Source organism: Lepus europaeus, chromosome 1 (assembly GCF_033115175.1).
Source record: "Lepus europaeus isolate LE1 chromosome 1, mLepTim1.pri, whole genome shotgun sequence".
NCBI classification, from domain to species: domain Eukaryota; kingdom Metazoa; phylum Chordata; class Mammalia; order Lagomorpha; family Leporidae; genus Lepus; species Lepus europaeus.
Window position 1 is genome coordinate 75754369 of NC_084827.1, and position 19177 is coordinate 75773545.

The 19177-nt window shown below is 39.5% G+C and overlaps 1 protein-coding gene across 6 annotated transcripts in view; it reads left to right on the forward strand.

Annotated features, from left to right (window-relative positions):
• The window catches only part of R3HDM1 (R3H domain containing 1), a 227559-nt gene that overhangs the window by 20491 nt on the left and 187891 nt on the right, over window positions 1-19177 (forward strand). Inside the window, exon 2 of one of the 6 annotated variants that reach the window (XM_062186096.1) lies at window positions 8411-8493. The exons of the other annotated variants lie outside the window; for them this stretch is intronic. The gene's annotated coding sequence lies outside the window, so the exon portion shown is untranslated. The remainder of the gene's footprint in view (window positions 1-8410; window positions 8494-19177) is intronic. 6 annotated transcript variants of the gene reach the window in all.

Here is a 19177-nt window from a genome sequence, read left to right on the forward strand (position 1 = left end):
GTCAGAAACAATGGGTAAACTGATTTTAAAATGTTTTTAATTATCTGATTCATTAAGCTTTAGCTTTTAAGTCAGTGTTGAAGCCAAATATTTCTTTTTATATGAAAATGATTGCATATAGGTGCTAGTATTTAGGACGATACTATAACTTTACCTGAGCCATTCAGGATCTGTTAATTGCAGAATTGAGAAGTTAGGATAAATTTTCAGTGATATAAATGAAAAGTAATTTCAGTTTATTTAGAATAGAGGTTTTTTATGTGTGTCAGCTATACAGGGCATTTTGCTTTCAGCATTATGAGCTTTAATAGTAAGAAAATGTACATTATAGTAATTTTGAAACTGTATATAACATCTCTTTTGATGACTTGATCTAATCCAAAATTTAAATTCTTCACACTATTGACTAAGTCATCCAACCGCATCTCTAGAATTTATACATTTGAGTATTTTGAGTACAGGCATTTTATATTTGATGATAGGAGAGAGAAAGAGCTTCCTTTTATCCAACTTCCATTTGCTCTCCAAACACCCACTGTTGCCCAGACTGGCCATAGTGAAGCCAAAAGGTTGAATCTCCATCTGGGTCTGCCGTGTGGATGTCAGGGACTCAAGTATTTGAGCCTTTCTGCTCCTTCTGATGGTCTGCTTTGGCAGTAAGCTGGAGTCAGGAGCCAGAGCAGAGTAATAAACCAAGAAACTCTGATTTGGGATATGAGTGTCTCACTGCGAGGCTAAATTCTTGTCCCTAACTACACTGTCGTGGCAATAATGAAGTATTTATTTAGATTGTAAATAAATTAAAAATAAATACATAAATTGAAAGTGGTATTGAAGGAGGCTGTTAGGGACCCTTAAAAAACCCAGGTCATCACTTGGCTCTACTTTTGAAGTTAGCCTCTGTTACTGAAATGATTTTAAAAAATAATTTCTTGGGGCCAGTGCTATGGCGTAGCAGGTAAAGCCACCACCTGCAGTGTCGACATCCCATATGGGTGCTGATTTGAGTCTCGGCTACTCTATTTCTGATCCAACTCCCTACTAATGTGTCTGGGAAAGCAGCAGAAGATGGCCCAAGTTCTTAGACCCCTATACCCATGGGGGACACCCAGAGGAAGCTCCTGGCTTTTAGCTTTGGATTGACCCAGCTCCAGCCATTGCGACCATTTGGGTAGTGAACCAGCAATTGGAAGACCTCTCTCTGTATCTGCCTCTGCCTCTCTGTAACTCTGCCTTTCAAATAAATAAGTAAATCTTTTAAAAATAATAATAATAATATCTTACTAACTTCTAAACCAGGATAGATATAGTTACAAACATAGTTTTTTCTTTAAGATTTATTTAAGTATTTGGAAGACAGAATTACAGAAAGGGAGAAACAAACAGAGAGCTCCATCTTCCATCCTCTGATTCCCTCTTCTAAATGTCCATAATGAAGCCAGAAGCCTGGAGATGCCATCCAAGTCTCCCACGTGAGTATAGGGGCCTAAGTACTTGGGCCATCTTCTATTGCTTTCCTAGGCATGTTATCAGGTAGGCAGGTCAGTAGTAGAGTATTTGGGACCCTACTCCGTCTGCCATATGAGATGTGGGCATTGTGGTTGACAGTTTAACCTACTGTGCCACATTGCTAGTTACCAGGATATATTTTTAAGTGAAGTAAATTTTATTAAACAGATCAGTTTAATAGCTCGTGTCTTGTTGACATTGCTCAACATCTGAGAAATTCTCCCTAGTTATATAGATGGCTGTGTTTTTCTTTATATTTAAAATAATCTTCCTGAACTAAAGTTCAGCCAAACTAGAGAAATTCAGCATCTTTCATTTTGTAATGAAGTGTAATACTTAATTCTTTTTTATACATTGGTATTTGTCCTTTTTAGGATTATAATAGATAATGGCAAAAACGGGCTGGCGCTGTGGGGTAGCAGGTAAATCTGCCACCTGCAGTGCTGGCATCCCATATGGGCACCAGTTCAAGTACCAACTGTTCCACTTCCGATTCAGCTCTCTGCTATGACCTGGGAAAACAGTAGAAGATGGCCTAAGCCCTTGGGCCCCTGTATCTGCGTGGAAGACCCAGAAGAAGCTCCTGGCTCCTGGCTTCGGATCGGCTCAGCTCTGACCATTGCGGCCATTAGGAGAGTGAACCAATGGGTGAAAGATTCTCTGTCTCTCTGCTTCTGCCTCTATATAACTCTGCCTTTCAAATATATAAATCTTAAAAAAAAAAAAAAAAAAAAACCCACACATATGGCAAAAACCAAGCAGCATTGATTTGTATAAATTTTCAGAAGATCCAGGCCAGCAGTGTTTCCAGATCATCACTGTGGAAGGAGTAGGCAGGAATTGACATGTGCAGCTGTGGCAAAAAACAAGGACTAAGGAGCTTCAGAATGTAGTTCATGAGGATCCCAAAGGAAACCAAGGAGTTTGACTTGGTTTCCATGAGCATGCACTTGAATGCAAACTTCAATCTGATGATCTTGTGACTTTCTATTAAGATTTCAAAATGTGATGTGAAGTGGGTTTTTAAAGAGTTTATATATTTAATATAACCAAACATGACCATTGTGGAGTTCCTTTTGGTTGTTGTTGTTTGTTTGCTTGCTTGTTTTTCTTTTGAGGAGAGAGAGAAATCGATCTTGTCTCTAGTGATTCGTTGCTCCAGCCAAATCAAGGAGTCCAGAATTCCATCCAGGTCTGCCACGTGGGTGGCAGAGATCCAAGCAGTTTTCTGCTGCTTTCCCAGGCACGTTAGCAGGGAGCTGAGTAACCAGGACACAAAATGTCAGTCAGGTACGGGATGTTATCTTCACCAAATGGTGAATTAACCCATTGACCACACCACTGGTCCCAGTGTAGACTCTCTCTCTCTTTCTTTCTTTCTCTCTTCTCTTTCTTCTCTTTCTTCTTTTTCTTCTCTTCTCTTTCTTTTCTTTCCTCCCTCCCTTCCTCCCTCCCTCTCTCTCTCTTTCTGTGTTTCTTTCTGTCTGTCTGTCTTAGCCGGAGTTAGAGAGAGGGAGAGACAGAAATCGATCTTCCGGCCGGCGCCGTGGCTCAATAGGCTAATCCTCCACCTTGCGGCGCCGGCACACCGGGTTCTAGTCCCGGTCGGGGCACCGATCCTGTCCCGGTTGCCCCACTTCCAGGCCAGCTCTCTGCTGTGGCCAGGGAGTGCAGTGGAGGATGGCCCAAGTGCTTGGGCCCTGCACCCCATGGGAGACCAGGAGAAGCACCTGGCTCCTGGCTTCGGATCAGCGGTGCACTGGCCACAGCGCGCTACCGCAGCGGCCATTGGAGGGTGAACCAACGGCAAAAGGAAGACCTTTCTCTCTGTCTCTCTCTCACTGTCCACTCTGCCTGTCAAAAATAAAAAAAATAAAATAAAATAAAAAAAAAAAGAAATCGATCTTCCATCTGATGGTTCACGCCCCAAATGGCTGCAACGGCTGGAGCTGAGCCAGATTGAAACCAAGAGCCAAGAGCTTCTTCTCTTCCCCATGGGTGCAGGAGCTTTAAGTACTTGGGCCACCTGCTGCTGCTCTCCCAGGAACATTAACAGGGAGCTGGATTGGAAAATGGAGCAGCTGGGACTTGAACCAGCACCAATATGGGATGCCCGGCATTACAGTTGGCAGCCACAATGCTAGCCCTAGTGATAATTTTTGTAAACTTAGGTATCTGTATATTGTTTGTGTAACTCTTATTCACTCTACAATTAGTGTTTGGATTCTATTTTCCTTGTTACATTGAGATTTATCCTAGTGTAAACATTTTGAAGACCTAACTTTAAGCCATACTGAAGAATTGGAGACTGAGTCAGTGTTTCCCATAATCACTTGATAGAAAAGTCATCATTTTGCCCTGGACAGTCCCAGTTCATGTCTGTTGCCCTGACATAATTATAAAAAGCCCTCCAGTGGAGGATGGCCCAAGTGCTTGGGCCCCTGCACCCACTTGGGGGACCAGGAAGAAGCACCTGGCTCCTGGCTTCAGATCGGCGCAGCACTGGCCGTAGTGGCCATTTGGGGAGTGAACTAACAAAAGGAAGATCTTCCTCTCTCTCTCTCTCTTTCTCTCTCTCTCTCTCTCTCTCTCTCACTGTCTATAACTCTGTCAAATAAAAATAAATAAATAAAATAAAAGAGCCCTCTTTTCATTCTAAGATGCACCGTAATTTGGAGAATAGATATTTGGGCCACCCTACTGATAAATGACTTGGGGGTGCTTACATTTTAATATACACTATCTACTAAATCAAAATCTCTAAGAAAAGTATCTGGAAATAAATGTGTTTAGCAAATTTGAAGTCAGGTGTATATATATATATGCAATAATATTCTAGCAGAATGATGAAATTACTCTGTAACCAAAAAGGTTTTTGTGTTCCAAGTTACTGTTGGGGAAAGTCTTCAACCCTTAGCCAACCATCATCCCTCTCCTTAAAGTGATGATAGAGGAAGAGTATTTCTTATCAGGCATGTTGGACAAACAAAAGAAGAGTAATAACTTTCTGAAAGTAGGGTGGTGTCTTGATGGATCTGTTTAAGAGACAATGAGCAAAGCTAAATTTACTATGTCCTTTGAGTTTGATGATAACAAACGAGGAAGTCGTGAAGATGTTCTTCATACCTGAGAACAAAGAGCAAGAATTAATGGAGAGAAGGGGAAAGGTGGAAGAAGCATTATTAGATTCAGAGACTATGTTAGGGGAAAGTGATACTATTGTTTTTCATTTGTGCATCAGTGGAATTGAATAATATTTACACCATGTGATCATTGTAAGTCAAGCACTTGTAAAATACTTAGGTTTTGTATTAAGGTGTCAGATATGCCTGTCCAGGTTTTTAGATGTGTTTTTGTTTTTTGGTCACCGTTATTTTGCCGAGTGTATAACTTTGTCTTTAAGATGAGAGAGAATACTTTTCACTTAATATGAAGTAAGTCATGAGTGCCCTAAATATTTTTGGAAGGATTTGTATTAAGGCATTCACACTTGCTTATTGATTAATTACCTTTTAGTATCACATGACATGCAGTCAAGAAACAGAAATGGCGATATTGTAAAGAAACAGGAGTGGATGATACTGTACACTGGGTTAAGCTGCTTCCCAGTATCAAAGTTCCTGGAATCTAGTCCCACCTGCACTCCCAATCCAGCTTCCTGCTGACATACCTAGATGGCAACAGATAATGGCTCAAGTAATTGAGTCTCTGCCAGCCACTTGGGAGATCTGGATTGAATTCTGGGCTTTGGCTTAGGCCTGGCCTGTCTCCAATAATTGTGTGCATTTGGAAGTGAACCAGCAGTTAAAATTTATCCCTCTCCCTCTTTCCCTCCCTCCCTCTCTTTCTTCTCTCCCTCTCTTTATCTGCCTTTCAAATAAATGAATAGGAGTAGACAAATAAAGGAATAATGAATTGTAGTTCAAGCTGAAGCTGAGAAAATAGCTGTGATTCCCTGGGCCAAAAAGAATGGAAGTGCGTTGTGGATAGAATGTCATAGGTATTGAAGGGTGAATTATCCAGCTTGGCTGCAGTCTGGAATATAGGATGAGAAATAGCAGTGGGAAGTTGGGTTTTGGAAGATTATGGAGGATCTTTAGTAATGAACTAAAGGATTTTAATTGTGTGCTACAGGTCAATGGGACCTTGTGACAGGGTTTTAGAGAAAAATAGTATTGATACTATTTCATTACTTTATTTGATTAAAGTTGATACCAGGGCTGCATTTTTCTGAAGCATTTAAACTGTCACCCCGGCCTCTTTATGCTATTAATCTTTTTCTTTTATGCTTCATTTGTGGTTATAAGGAAATTGCTTTTAAAATTCTTTTATAGCCAGTGTTTCACCTCCTTATTTTCGTTAGTATTATCAAATCTAATCTTAATACCATATTTAATAATACTTAATAATACCATAACTTAAAGATTAAAATACGACTTAACTTGGACAGTGTGATTTTGTAAGTAAAAAGTAACCTGGATAATAGAGTCTTGAGAATTTCAGAGATATTGGGCCCTCTTTGTGATTGTCCAATATTATGTTGTCTCTTTACTTCCTTGACCTTTATTTAAAATTATATATTTAGACAAGTAGAGTAAGTTCAACTTAACAATACTAGTTTTTATTTTTTAAATGTCATAAAGAATCCCTATGAGTGAAATCAAGGGGAAAATGACAATATCAAGATTATTTTTATACTCTCACTGTTTTTGAAATCTAACTCAGGTAAACCCAGAAGTCATAATTGTATGTACTTGTGGGGTACAGTTTGATGTTTTGGTGTATTTATACCATGTGGCATGTTTAAATCAAACTAACATGTATCACCTCACTTACCTGTCATTTTTATGGTAAGTGAGTTGAAATTAGTTATTTTGAAACACATAATTCATTGTTGGTTATACTAACCCTGCTTTGCAGTAAGTCTCAAATCCTGTTGTCTATCTGAAATTTTGTACCCTTTGATCAGCTCCCCATATTTTCTCTCCCTATCACCCCATCCTCAGGTTCTGTTCTCTGTTTCTGAATCCAACATTATTAGATTCTACTTATGCTATGGTTTATCCCCTAAGGCTTTTTATATTCATAGACTTGTTCCTCATTGTGGTAATATGAGAAATGATGGGATCTTTGAAAAGTAAGGCCTAATGGGAGGGCTTTGGGTCATTGAGTGCCCTCTCTTAAAAGGGGTTAAGGAAGTTTTCCTGGGAGCCTGAGTTAGTTCTTGAGAGAGGGTTGTTGTAACAAGTTTGGGTAGGCATTTAGGCTAGTGAGTAAGACATCCTTGTCCTACTTTGGAGTAGCTGGGTTCAATTCCAGACTCTGGCTCCTGATTCCAGCTTCTTGCCAAGGCAGACCCTGGGAAGGAGTGGTGATGGCTCAAGTAATTGGGTTACTGCCACCCAGATGCAGTCTGGACTTTTTGGCTCTTAGCTTTGATCCTAAACCAGCCCCAGCTATCATCAGCATTTGTGGAATGAACCAGCGTTTATAAGCTCACATCGCTTTTAAGATGTGTGGTTTATCGCTTCTCAGCCTTTTGGCTAAAATCAAGTGAAGATGTTTGGTTTACAGTTCTGTTCTCCCATTCTATGGCATGTTTCTTTCTCTGTGTCCATCTGCCTCATGTGTAAATAGATAAAATTTTGTAAAAATTACAAAGAACAGGCTTAACCCAGTCCAGCACTCTGACCTTATTTATAGCCATGTGGTGTCTCTCACTCACACAGACACTCCCACTGTTGGGCCCTAGAAGGCAGATCACTAAGGCCACCTGAAATCTTGAAATTTCAGCCTCCAGATTCATCGATGATTGGCAAATGACAAGATTTTCCCCCTTCTAAGGCTGACTGATATAGCATTGTGTATACATACTACCTTTTCATTATGCACTTTGTTGTTGATTGACACTTAGGTTGTTTCCATATCGTAGCTAATGTGAATAATGCTACAATGAACATGGGGCTATAGATACCTGTTTGAGATACTGATTTCAGTTCGTTTGGATATATGGCCAGAGTGGGATCAAAGGGTTGTATGGTAGTTCCAAGTATTATAATTTCTCTTTTTTTTTTCTTTTTTTTATTTTTTTGACAGGCAGAGTGGAGAGAGAGAGAGAGAGAGAAAGGTCTTCCTTTTTGCCGTTGGTTCACCCTCCAGTGGCTGCCGCGGCTGGCGCACCACGCTGATCAGATGGCAGGAGCCAGGTGCTTCTCCTGGTCTCCCATGGGGTGCAGGGCCCAAGCACTTGGGCCATCCTCCACTGCACTCCCTGGCCACAGCAGAGAGCTGGCCTGGAAGAGGGGCAACCGGGACAGGATCGGTGCCCCGACTGGGACTAGAACCCGGTGTGCTGGCGCTGCAAGGCGGAAGATTAGCCTATTGAGCCGTGGCGCCGGCCCAAGTATTATAATTTCTTAAGGAAATTACATACCATGTGCCATAATGGTGGTACTAATTTACATATCCTCCCTCATTGTATGAATTTCTTGTTGTCTACATCCTCTCCAACACTTGTTAACCCTCATCTTTTTATGGAAACCATTCCAACAGCTGTGAGATTATCTCATGGTTTTAACATGCATTTCCCTAGCACTTAGTGATGCTGAACATTTTTTCATATACCTGTTGGCCTTTTATATGGGTGCTTATATTTTCATTTGAGAAATTTCTGTTCAGATCATTTATCCATTGAGTCATTTGTTTTCTTGCTATTGTGCTTCTTGAGTTCCTTACACATTTTGATGATGAAGCTCTTATAACATGTATGGTTTGCAACAGTTTTCTCCCATTCTGTGGATTGTCTCTTTGTTTTTTAAATTATTTCCTTTGCTGTGCAGAACTTTTTAAATTTTATACCATCCCATTTGTCTGTTTTTACTTTTGTTTCCTGTGCTTTCAGGGGCATATCCAAACAATTACTACCCAGAACAGTGCCATGGAACATTACCCTTTTGTTGTCATCTAGTGGCTTTACAGTTTCAGGTATTATATTTAAGTCTTTAATCCATTTTGAATTGATTTTTACATATGGTATAAGATGAGTCTTGATTCATCCTTTTGCATCTGAATATCCAGTTTTCTCAGTGCCGTTTATTGAAGAAATTGTTCATTACCCATTGTGTTCTTAGCCATATATATATGTGAGATTATTTCTGGGTTTTGTATCTTGTTCTCTTGATCAATGTGCCTTTTTATGCCAATATCATTCTGTTTTGATTCAGATTGCTTTATAATGTGTTTTGAAGTAAGGAAGTGTGGTTCATCCTGCTTTATTCTTTTTGCTAAATGCTTTGGTGGTTTGGGATATTTTATGATTTCATATACATTTAAGTATTTTTTTTCCATTTCAGTGAAAATTAACATGGAAATGTCCATAGGGATTTCACTGAATCTGAAGATCTCTATAGGTAGTACAGATATTTTCATAGTATTCTTTTAACCCATGAATATGAGTTCCATTTACTTGTATTTTCTTTGTTTCTTTTATTAGCATTTTAGAGTCTTCAGTGTACAGGTCGTTTAATTCTTAGTAAAATCTACACCTTTAGTTTTGTTTATTGCTGTTGTAAATGGTACTTCCTAGACATTCTCTGGATAGTTGGTTAGGATACAGAGAAACATTATTGATTTTTGTGCATTTCAGAGTTTTTTGGTTGGTTTGAAAGAGTTACAGGGGAGGGGGGAGACAGTAATAGAGATCTTTCATCCACTGGTTCACTTCTCACATGGCTACACTACTGGGGCTGGCCCAGGCCAAACCCATAACCTGGATTGTGAAGCTACATCCTGGTCTCCCGCATGGGTGGCAGGGGCCCAAGTTCTTGGCCTATCTCCCACTGCCTTCCCATGCATATTAACAGAGAGCTGGATCAAAAGTAGAGCAGCTGAGACTTGACCTGTGCTCATATGAAATACCTGCATAGCGTGCAGCAGCTTAATCTGCTGTGCCTCAACGCTAGTCCTTGTATGTTGATTTTGTATCTTACAACTTTACTGAATTTACTTATCACTTATAATAATTTTTTGGTGGAGGCCTTAGGATGTTCTGTATATAAAATCATTTGTCAACAACTAGAGACAGTTTTATTTCTTCCTGTGCTATCAAGATACCTTTGAGGTTGGGGGTTTGGCCTAGCAGTTAAGGTGGCCTGGGATGCCTGAATCCTGGATTTGAGTTCTTTCTCAGCTCCCAGTGCCAGCTTCCTGCTGTTGCATATCCTGGTAGGCCACTGGTGATGACTCAGATATTTGGGTCTCTACTGCCCACATGGGTGACTTGGAATGAGTTCCCAGTTCCTGGTTTCAGCATGGCCTAACCCAGGCTGTTGTAGGCCTTTGGAAATAAAACAACAAATGGAAGCTAGCTAGCTGACTTGCTCTTGCTTGCTCATTCTTGTTCTCTTGCTCTCGATCCCTCTTTCTCTCCCTCCCCCTACCCCAAACATCTCTCTTTCCCCCTCCCTCTCACTTTCCCAAACAATTTATTTTATTTTATTTTATTTTATTTTTTGACAGGTAAGAGTTAGGCAGTGCGAGAGACAGAAAGGTTTTCCTTCTGTTGGTTCACCCCCCAAATGGCCGCTATGGCCAGTGTGCTGCACAGATCCGAAGCCAGGAGCCAGGTGTTTCCTCCTGGTCTCCCATGCGGGTACAGGGGCCCAAGCACTTGGGCCATCTTCCACTGCCCTCCCAGACCACAGCAGAGCTTCGGATCAGTGAGATGCGGCAAAGGAAGACCTTTCTCTCTGTCTCTCTCTCTCACTGTCCACTCTGCCTATAAAAAAAAAAAAAAAGAAAGAAAGAAAGAAAAAGAAAATGGTATCCAATATTGGAGCACTGGTTCAGATGCTAGGTCCTCCAATTCTGATTCAGCTCCCTACTAATGCACCAGGGAAAGCGGTGGAAGATGGCCCAAACCCTTGGGCCCCTCCCACCCAAGGAGATAGAGATGGAATTTCTCTCTCCCTCTCCCCAACCCTGCCTTTTAAATAAATAAATCTTGGGGAAAGAGATGAGAGTGGACATTCATGTCCCTCATCTCTGAGGGAGCCATTTCAATTTCTGACTGTTAGGGATGATGTTTACTGTATGTTAATCATATATAGCTTAAATCATGTTGTGATACATTGCCACTACACCTCATCGCCTGAGTTTTTTTGTTTATTTGTTTAAATCATGAAAAGATATCGTATTTTGACAAATGCTTTTTTGCCCTCCATCTACTGAGATGATTATACAGTTTTTATTGATTTGTGTACAGTGGGATACATATACAAGCACATTCCAGGATAAATCCCACTTGATCATGGTGAATGATTCTTGTAATGTTCCTGAATTTGGCTTGCTAATATTTTATTGAGGATTGTTGTGTGTATATTCTTCAGGGATATTGGCCTATAATTTTCTTTTCTTGTATTTTCCTTGTCTGACTTTGTTATCAAGGTAATGCTAGCTTTGAGTTTAGAAATATTTTCTGTATTTCATTTTCTTTGTAAGAATTTCAGCAGAATTGGTATTAATTCTTCAGTGGTTGGCATGATTCAACTGAAGCCATCTGATCCTGAATTTTTTGGTAGGAAACTTTGTTATTAATTTTAACATGCTTGCTGATTAGTACTGGTGTATTCAGATTTTCTGTTTCTTCATATCCAGACTTGATAGGTGTATACTTTTTTTTAACTTTTATTTAATAAATATAAATTTCCAAAGTACAACTTTTGGATTACAGCGGCTTTTTCTCCCTATAACCTCCCTCCCACCAGCAACCATCCCATCTCCCTCTCCCTCTCCCATCCCATTTACATCAAGATTCATTTTCAGTTATCTTTATATACAGAAGATCAACTTAGTACATATTAAGTAAAGATTTCAACAGGTTGCACCCACACAGAAACACAAAGTATAAAGTACTGTTTGAGTACTAGTTTTACCGTTACTTCACATAGTACAACACATTAAGGACAGAGATCCTACATGGGGAGTAGGTGCACAGTGACTCCTGTTGTTGATTTAACAATTAACACTCTTATTTATGACGTCGTTAATCACCCGAGGCTCTTGTCATGAGTTGCCAAGGCTATGGAAGCCTCTTGAGTTTGCCAACTGATAGGTGTATAATTTTTATAGTAGTTTCTTATCATCCTTTCTATTGTGATAATATTCGTTGGGACTCCTCCTCTTTGATTTCTGTTAGTGAGTAGTATCTCTTTTTCTTATCTAGCTAAGAGTTTGTCTATTTTGTTTATCTTAAAAAAAAAAACTCAGTTTCCTTCATTTTATTCAAATGTTTTTCTACTCTTTTTCATTTATTTCTGCTCTGAGCTTTATTTCTTTCCTTTTGTTAAATTTAGACTTGATTTGTTTTGGTTTTTTTTTTCTTTTCTAGTTTTTAAGATATGACATTAAGTTGTGTATTTCAGATATTCTTTTTTGGTATAGGTGTTTACTGTTGTAGGTTTCCCTCTTGGAATTGCTTTCATTGAATCCTGTAAGGATTCGTGGGTTGTATTTCCGTTTTCATTTGCCTCAGGACTTTTTTTTTAAATTTCCTTTTGAATTTCTCCTGTGTCTTTTTAGTTATTTGTGAGCATATTTATTAATTTTGGTATCTAAGTTCATGTTGTTGTGACCCAAAAACATACTTGATATTATTTCAGTCCTCTTACGTTTGTTGATGCATTTTGTGGCCTCCCGTGTGATGTACTTAGCAAAAATTCCAAATGTATTTGAGAAGAATTTGTATTCTATTGCTATTTGGTGGAATGTCCAGTGTATAACTTTTAGGTCCAGTTGTTCTCAGGTATGATTTAAATTCAGTATTTCCTTATTGATTTTCTTTCTAGGTGATCAGTCCTATTGTTTTTTCAAAGAGGTATATTGAATCTCCTACCATTAAATACCACAGTCTGTACTTTCAAGTAATTTAATATTATTTGAATATTATTAATATTAATTATTATCGAATATTATTAATATTGTTTGGGGCTGGTGTTGGGGCACAGCAGCTTCCCATGTCAGAGTGCAAGGTCAGATTCCAGCTACTCCACTTCCCATCTAGCTTCCTCCTTATACATCCTGGGAAGCAGATGATGTCAAGTGCTTGGATCCCTGCCACCCATATTGAGATGGAGTTCTGAGCTCCTGGCTTCTGCATGACCCAGCCCTGGTTGTTGTTGGCATTTGAAGAGTGAACCAGTGGATGGTAGTGTTCATGTGGGTGTTTTTCCCCACCCTCCTTTCTCACTCTGCCTTTCAACCAGATGAATAAAATAATAATTTTTTAAAATACTAATTGCTTTATATATTGAGGTGCTCTGATGTTGGCTGTACATATATTTATAATTTTTATGTCTTCTTGGTTTACTAACACCTTTATCATTTTATAACTACTTTCTCTCTCTCTCTCTCTCTCTTGGATCTTCTACTTAAGTAGCTAGAACTCAGCCACTTGTTCCGTCTCTGCTGCCCCAGGGTCTGCACAGCAGATAGCTGGAATCAGAGGGGGAGCCAGGAGTCAAGCCCAGGCACTCCAGTATGAGATGGTGGTCTAATTGCTAGGCCAAACACCACCCATCCCCGTTGTCTCTTTTTACAGTTTTGACTTAAAGTCTATTTTGTCTGATAAATACAACTACCTCTATTCTTTTCTTTTTCCATCCTCAAGCTGTCAGTCTGTCAGTCTGTGAACTTTGCCTCTTACAGGCAGTATACAGTTTGGTTCGAAATTTTTTATGTCCTTTTATTGGAGAATTTACTCCATTTTAAATGCAAGGTCATTATTGATAGGTAGGTACTTGATATTAGCATGTTGTAATTTATTTGATGATTGTTTTCTTGGTCTTTTCTTTAATTATTTTCTGTCTTTTGTGGTTTGGTGTTTTTCTGTGATGGTATGCTTTCAATTTTTTTCTTTTGGAATTTAGTGCAATTATATGTTTTTTGTTTGTGGATGCCATGAGCCTTGCATAAAAATATCTTATCCTTATAAGGTGGCTACTTTAAAAAGATAACAACTTGCCTTTATCTACATACAAAGACTCTACACTCCCCCCTCCACCTGCCACCAGCTTTTATGATTTTGCTGTCAAAAATACACATTTGTTTTTGGAATTTGTATCTTTTAACAGTTTAGTAGCTAAGTTGTTTTTACTAGTTTTGTCTCTTGAACCTCCTAGTGGGGATAAAATTTCTTTTTTATTTTTAAAGTTTATTTATTTGAAAGGCTGAGTTACATAGGGAGGGAGGGAGACAGAGAGATCTTCCACCAGCTTGTTCATTCCCCAGATAGCCACGACAGTCAGAGCTGCGCCAAGCTGAAGCCAAGAGGTCTCCCATGTGAATGGCAGGGGACCAGGCACTTGGACCATCTTCTGCTTTTCTTAGGCCATCAGCATGGAGCTGAATCAGAAGCAGGACACAAACTTGTACCCATTTGGGATGCTGGTGTCACAGGCAACAGTTTTACCTGCTATGCCACAAAGCCAGCTCCAGATAAAATTTCTTTACACAGCACCCTTATAATATTAGAGAATTCTGAATATGATTACATACAAAGGTCCTTCAAAAAATTGGTAGAAAAAAATGAGATAAAAAGTCATTTATTGGCTGGCACCATGGCTTACTTGGCTAATCCTCCACCTGCGGCACCGGCACCCAGGGTCTAGTCCCAGTGGGGCGCTGTCCCGGTTGCTCCTCTTCCAGTCCAGCTCTCTGCTGGGGCCCGGGAGGACAGTGGAGGATGGTCCAAGTGCTTGGGCCCTGCACCCGCATGGGAGACCAGGAGGAAGCACCTGGTTCCTGGCTTTGGATCCGTGCAGCACACTGGCCGTAGCGGCCATCTGGGGGTTGAACCAACGGACGGAAGACCTTTTTCTTTGTCTCTCTCTCTCTCACTAACTCTGCCTGTCCAAAAAAAAAGGGGGGGGGGGCATTTATTTTGGTACAAAAATTTTTGAGATTGGTGCATAAATTTTGTTATAATGTACACTGTCCAAGAACATTTTGCAGAGCCTTTGTACTAAATGTTGTTTTTTTATTGTTGTCGTTGTTTTTTTACCTTCAGCTTTTTTTGTTGTTGCTAATTAGCAGCCTTTCACGTCATCCTAAAGAACTGTCTTTATCGGGCCGGTGCTGTAGTGTAGCAGATTAAGCTTCTGCCTGTAATGCCAACGTCCCATATTTAACTATAATCAACCCATTCTCTCCTGGCCTTCAGTGTTTCTCCTGAGAAAGTAGGAGTACCCTTGAATGTGATGTGTTTATCTCTTGCTGCTTTCCGTATTATTCTGTTTTTAATAATTTTGGTCATGATGTGTTTTAGTGAGCTCATTTACAGGCTGAATTTGATTTACGGCCTCTGTACCTTCTATACATGGATGATATTTTCTCTTAATGCAGAAGATTTTCAGCTATTTTTTTCTTTAATATGCTTTCTAGGCTTTTTTTGCTTTTTGTTCAGGAATTTCTATTATGTGCAGTTTTGATAGCTTGATGGTGTCCCATAAGTCTTTTTTTTTTTTTTTTTTTTTTGACAGGCAAAGTGGACAGTGAGAGAGAGTGACAGAGAGAAAGGTCTTCCTTTTACTGTTGGTTCACCTTCCAATGGCCGCTGCGGCCGGTGCACTGTGCTGATCCGAAGGCAGGAGCCAGGTGCTTCTCCTGGTCTCCCATGCGGGTGCAGGGCCCAAGGACTTGGGCCGTCCTCCACTGCATTCCCGGGCCACAGCAGAGAGTTGGCCTGGAAGAGGGGCAACCGAGACAGAATCCGGCGCCCCATCCAGGACTAGAAACTGGTGTGCCTACGCTGCAGGCGGAGGATTAGCCTATTGAGCCGAGGCGCTGGCCCCCATAAGTATTGTAGAGTTTCATCACTCTCCTTTTTGCTCCTCTGATTGGATAATTTCAAATATTGTATCTTTGATCTCACTGGTTTTTTTTTTTTTAATGAGAATTATTGTTTTATTTGAAAGGCAGAGTTACAGAGAGAAGGAGATACAGAGAGATATTCCATCCACTGGTTAACTACCCAAATACCCACAATGCCTGGGGCTGGACCAAGTGTCATCCACAAGTCAGAAACTCCTAGGTTTCCCACATAGGTGTTAGGGTACCAGATATTTGGGCCATGTTCTGCTGCTTTCCCAGGCACTTTTCCCAGGATCAGAAGTAGAACAGCTAAGACTCAAGTGGGCACCCATATTGGATTCTGGCGTTGCAGGCGGCAACTTAACCCATTGTACCACAACAGTAGCTCAAGCTCACCAGTTCTTTTATCTGCTTAATGAGGTCTTCTGCAAAACTTTCTTTTTTTTTTTTTTTCTGAATTTTTCAGTTCTATTACTCTAAGATTTCTCTCTTTGTGTTTGTTTTCATTTCTTTGTCAAACTTCTCAGTTTGTTCAAGGGTTATTTTCCAAATTTTGGTTAATTTTTTATCTGTATTTTATTGTAGTTTCCTTCTTTGTGAGATCATTCTGAATTCTTCCTCAGTCATTTCATAGACTTCCAGTTTTTTGGGGTCTATTATTGTAGTTTTTGTTTTTATTGTGCCATTATCTTTTTGTCCTTATGTGGGTAGTTACTGTTTGAGGAAATAACCACCTCTTCTGGCCTTTGAAGTTCTTTCTTAGTAATAGACCTTTCCCCTGCGACTCTGGATGAGCCTGCCGGTAACAGCTGCACGCAGGCAGACCTTAGTGATCGGTTCTCTAATAGGGCTTATTTGTTCCCTGTGCCCCAAGATTGAGTGGTCTTGCTGTTAGTACTGTCTGGTCTGATGACACCACAAGCTGCACTCTGCCATCAGGTGGCGGGGCTATGTAACTATCTCCAGTCAGGCTGGTTTGCAGTTGTAGCTAGGGTAGAGGTGCAGTGAAGATAGTGAATTCCTATTCTGATATCTTGCTGACATTACTCCTGAAATTGTGTTTAAAATATGAAGAAATACCCTTATGTTATTTATCTTAAAGCTGAATTCACAGCCCAAGGTGGTAGAAGTACTGTACTATTAAAGTACTGTGGAGTTTAATAATACAGTTAGTTCCTGTCAGAGGGAAGTCACTTGAGTCCATCGTCCATAAAGATATAGTTTATTTTGTACATAATTCATATATGTAAACATTTAACATTTTAGACTATTAATTTTTTCATTTTCTGTTATTTACTATTTTTCTATTTTCTGTGAATTAACAGTCACTTAAATGTAACACTACAAAAATTGGGTTTTTTTAAATTTTCTGTGGAAGATGATAATAAGCATTTAAGGCTCTCATCTCATTCTGCTGTACTGTTGATTCATTTGTTCCATAGACCATTCCTTCAGGAAACATTAGGAAATATCTGTCTTGCACCAAATTGTGCTTTTGCAAATACAAATAACAGTGATTTGGACTTTTGCCCTAGAGGAGCTCTATCTAATAGAAGAGGCAATTTAAGAGTTATTAAAAATTAACACATGATACATTCCATTAAAAATAAGGTATGACGAGGCACATGCAGGGTGCAATAGGAGTATATAATGTATTAAAAGCAGCAACTTTCTGCCTTCTTACTTCACTATTTCTTTTTTTGATTTTTAAAGATTTATTTATTATTTGAAAGGCAGAGTTTCGAGAGGCAGGGAGATAGAGAAGTCTTCCATCCGCTGGTTCACTCCCCAAATGGCCACAATGGCCAGAGCTGGGCCCATCCAAAGCCAGGAACCAGGAGCTTCTTCCGGGTCTCCTACAGGGTGTAGGGGTGCAAAGACAGGGCCATATTCTATTGTTTTCTCAGGCCATAGCAGAGAGCTGGATCGGAAATGGAACAGCTGAAACTTGAACTGGTACCCATATGGGATGCCAGCACTGCAGGTGGCAGCTTTACCCACTACACCACAGTGCCGGCCCCTTCACTATTTCTTAACCCTATTCAAGTTAAAAATAACAGCAAAACACAACAGAACCCTGAGCATTCTCTACAATCCTCATGAAGCTTTCCACTTCCAAGCCTTTGGTTATATTTATTCTACCTGAAATAACTACTTAACAGTTCTTCCCTCTTCGGTATGTATTTCACATGTTTCTATAACCAGTTCTTCCATGCCAGTTTCTTTTTGAAAAATACCCAAAAGTGTTCTTTCCCATTTATCAGCCCATGGCACTGTGTATTTGTCATTTTACAACATTTGTACTATGTACCTTGTGCTGAATACAGTTGTCCTTCTATATCCTCAGGGAATACTGTCAAGAGCCCCACAGATACCCATATCCTTGAATGCTGAAGTCTTTAATATCAAATAGTAAAGTATTTGCATAAAACTCACACACACAGCCTCTCATGTACTTTAAGTCATCTCTAGATGATTATTAATACCAAAATCATGTAAATATGCTTTGCAAATAGTTGTTATACTTTATATTTTAGGGATTAATAACAAAAAGTCTGCACCTGTTAAATGTAGATGCTATTTTCTTTTTATTATTTAATTCTTTGAAAGAATTAGAGAAGGAGCGACAAGAGACAAAGAGAGATCTTCCATCCTTTGGTTCAGTCCCCAAATAGCCTCAACAGCCAGAGCCAGGCCAGACCGAAGCCAGGAGCCAGGAGATTCTCCCTGTCTGCCAGTGGCCCAAGTAATTTGGCCATCTTCCACTGCTTTCCCAGGTTAGCAGATGCTGAATTCAAAGTGGAGCAGCCATGTCTCAAACCAGCACCCATATGGGATGCCGGCATTGCAGGTGGCGGCTTTATCTGCTACGCCACAACTCCTGCCCTACAGATGTTACTTTATTTTCAGTACACAGTCAGTTGAATCCAAATATGTTGAACCTACTTATATAGGGGGATGGCTGTATGTTACATGTATGAAGCTATAGTTCATCATGTACATTACCCATATCTGTACTACTAACTTCCTGCCAACCACCTATACCCAGAGATATTGCTCCATTTTAAAATTATGTTGAGGTCAGAGACTTTGTTTGATAACTGTACCTTGTACATCATTGTGCTTAGCGGATGTTTGTAGATTTGAATGTGATTAGAAAGCATGTACTGATTTAAAAAAAAATTAGAGATCATATTTACAGCTCTAGAATATTCCCAATTATTTTATTATTTAGTAACGTATTGAGAAAAAGGAATTTCTTTTCATGAACATAGACATACTCAAAGCTAAAACTTTGTCAAACCTTTGACTTGAATAATATTTCCTTTCTTTTTGTTTAGATGTGACTCTAATAAGAAATTGTTATACTTTAATATCTTGTAGCTAGATACCCTTTGTTAAATGAGTTATGGCTGGGGTTCTGTTGTGTTTTTATACCAGTTAATGCTAACTATTAGTTTAGGTAGTAGTGTCAACATTAGTATTAGGTTCATTTGGCTATGAACTCTTCTTATCTTGCCTAATATTCTTAGTTTTTTCCTCAGTAGTAAGGCACAGCTTCAGAGCTTTTTGACAAACTTGTGTTTCTGCCTAGTTAGAATTGATTTTTCAAAACTCTGTGATGATAAACATTGTCCTGTTTTGATTGTTAGCCATAGGAAGAAATGATGTAACCGCTAAGAATAGAGAATATTAATCTGAAAAAAAGTTTTATAATATGTTTTTACTCTGTCAAGCTACGTATAATAGTTACTCTCCTAAGAATCTTGTCAAAGGTATATGGCCACCCCTCCCACCCCCA